Genomic DNA, 3103 nt, shown 5'->3' with positions numbered 1-3103 from the left:
TTATTTAAAAAAAAAGAAATGCATTATTATTAACTTGGGAAAAAATAAAATGTAAAAGTTATTTGAAAATTCCAGGATGGCTTACAACAATGGAAGCATTCGTACATCCAAATCTAGTCAGTCTCGATAAAATATGGACATACAAAGATATTCTAAATTCTGAAGGGAACTTAAAATCCAGGCAAGAGATGGAAAATCAGGGCATTGATTTAACATGGAGGTCACATTTACAAATGAAAGTCAGATATGATAAAGATATTAAACAGTATGGATTTTACAAAGAACAGACTATGTTTGATCAGACATTATTAACTTCTGATGAAAAGTTAATTAAAAAATGTACAATTTCTTATTAAATTTCAAAATGGAAGATGAACAAGTCAAAGAGACAATGATAGTATGGGCAAAGAATTTTGGATATAATATAGACTTAGAAAAGTGGAAAAGTTTGTGGGAAAGAAACTGTAAATTGACAATGTCAGCTTCATATAAAGAAAACTTATATAAAATGTTTTATAGATGGCATTTGCCACCAACAAGATTAGCAAAAATGTTTAAAAACACGTCAGAGAAATGTTGGAAATGTAAACACAAACCAGGTACTTATTATCATATGTGGTGGACATGTGTTAAAGCAAGGAAATATTGGACAATAATCCACACTTGGTTAGAAAAAATGTTAGAGAAACACATAGAGTCTATAAACCTGAATTTTTTTTACTAGGTATAATGCCAGAAAAACCTGATAAGCAAAGTACATATTTGATTCTACATGTGATAACAGCGGCAAGAATTATATTTGCACAATATTGGAAGAACGAAGAAATACCACCAGAAGAAGAAATAATCAAAAAAATATTAGACTGTGTGGAAATGGACAGACTTACTTTAAGGTTGAAGAAAAAGAAGAAACAGAATATTTTCAAACTTGGGACCTATTTTATCAATGGTTAGAGAAAAGATTTAGGGATTAGGAATTTAATTTGTATTAGTGAATAAGATACCAGACAACATGTTTTTGTTGAATAATTATTACTGAACTCTGTTAAAAAAAATAATAAAACTTAAAAAAAGTACCTACAACCCAGTCCTGAAGTTATGTATGTTGCAGCACCACAGCAGTCATTCACCCTTACGACTGACCGCAGAGATGCTGCAACATGCCCCCTGTTATTTCCCTCGCCATTCTGCCCCGCCGGATCTCCACAGGCACTGGGCCTGCTTTGCTACTCTCCCAGATTCCAATTGCTCCTCCCCACCCCATTTCAAATTGCTCACTTACCTTTCGAAGATCTCCAGAGTTCCAGAACAGGCTGGCCCATGTGGCCGAAAAGCAGCTGTCTTTTACTCAGACACTGGTGAAACTGTAAGAATATGAGATCTAAGGAAAACAGCTTCGCCAGCATCTGAGTAAAAGCTGCTTTTCTGCCACGAGGCCAGTGTCCCTGCAGGCCTCATTTGGTGCCGGCCTGGGCGGCGGCGCGGGCACCTTCTGCTGGGTGGCTGGTTTGAATGAGCGGCTTTGGGGATTGGGGCATGAAGGCAGTGGCGGCAGCCAATCAACCTAGAGCTTGTTTCCTTTCTCTCATTGGGCTGCACCCTGAGATACCTCATGTGCACTTAATGACCTGTGCATTCAATTAACGAATGCATTGGGGAATGCAGGGAGGGATCATATTCATTTAACGTGATCCAATTAATGAATCCTTGGGTTACAAATGTAATTGGCAGGCTCTATTACATTCGTAACTTGAGGATTACCTGTACAAAAGAAAGACCCAATGTTAAAACATTATTGGTTAGCAACAGAAAAGGAGGGAAACAGAGAAACAACACCCAGGTTCCAAGAAAAATCAGAGTTGCTGTTCCAAATGAGGCTTCATCCATATACAAAGGAACAAATTGAAAAAATAATAGTTCCCCAGGAATATTACAAGACTATATTGGAACTAGCCCATGAAAATCCATGGTCTGAACATATGGGATAGGACTACATTCAGAATATTTGATAGATGTTATTCGCCAGGAGTTTGTGTCCCATTACTGTAGATCCTGCCCTGTGTGTCAATTAGTGAAACCAAAAGGGGAACACAAGTTCTAAAGGTGAGAGTGCCTTCAAACCCTATTCCTTTTTCAAAAATAGTCAAGGACATTGTAGGCCCTCTGCCATGATCCATAAAAGGCAAAGAATATATACTAGTTGTCTGTGATTATGCAACTTGGTATCCTGAAGCAGTTCCATTAAGGAATGTGATGGCTAAACCAATAGTAGAGGAGCTGATAAAAATCTTCAGTAGGGTAGTCATACCTAAGTGTTTGATCTCATATGCTTCCTCCCATGTATGGAGTACAAGCTGGAATATCTCTTAACTCCCCCTATTGGAACCTCCTTCCTTTCAGCCATTGATTCCACCACATCATTCCCCTCTCTAAACAAGCCACCTGTCATGGCTGCATCTCACCTATCCAAGCTTCATGAGCTGACAGTCTGACATTAGCCCGGGGGGGGGGGGAGATTGGAATGTAAGGCAGAAGAAGGGGATGGAAACCCAGCTGAGCCTTGTGAGAAGCTACAGCAAGCGAAGGTCACCTAACAATATGCAGAGCTGGAAACCGAGTGCCTGTTTCCTAAACAATATACAAGCACCTGATTGGACATTTGCAGATAACCGGGGGCTGGGGGGGAGAGGGAAATTTCCTTTGTGTTGTTTGCATGGGAAAATCTCAGATTCAGCTTACGCTACTTCTGTAACCATTTAAGCTTCAGTAAAGTATAATCTTGGCAAAAACAAATGGCCAAGAGTCCCTCTTTGCTAGATGATTGAGTGGGACGGTTGACACCACCTCTTTCCTCCATCTCTTCCTCATTGTCTGAGTTTGCGTGGGAACTGGGCAATGGGGAAAGCAATGCCATATTAGAAAATCTGTCCTCATCCAAGTCCAAGGATTCCTCCCAGCCAGATGGTCCTGTCTAAAAAAATATCTAGATGGTTAGAAATGTCCTTCCCCTTTCCTTTGGGAAGTGAAGCCCAGATGTTGAAGTCTGAGTCTTGTCAGCCTTGATACCTCCCTGTAGAAGGAACCCCTCTGAACCATTTAGCCC

Source organism: Protobothrops mucrosquamatus, unplaced genomic scaffold (genome assembly GCF_001527695.2).
Source record: "Protobothrops mucrosquamatus isolate PMUCROS unplaced genomic scaffold, P.Mucros_1.0 scaffold2908, whole genome shotgun sequence".
NCBI classification, from domain to species: domain Eukaryota; kingdom Metazoa; phylum Chordata; class Lepidosauria; order Squamata; family Viperidae; genus Protobothrops; species Protobothrops mucrosquamatus.
The sequence above is the reverse complement of the archived record's forward strand: the minus strand, read 5'-3'. Positions refer to the sequence as shown.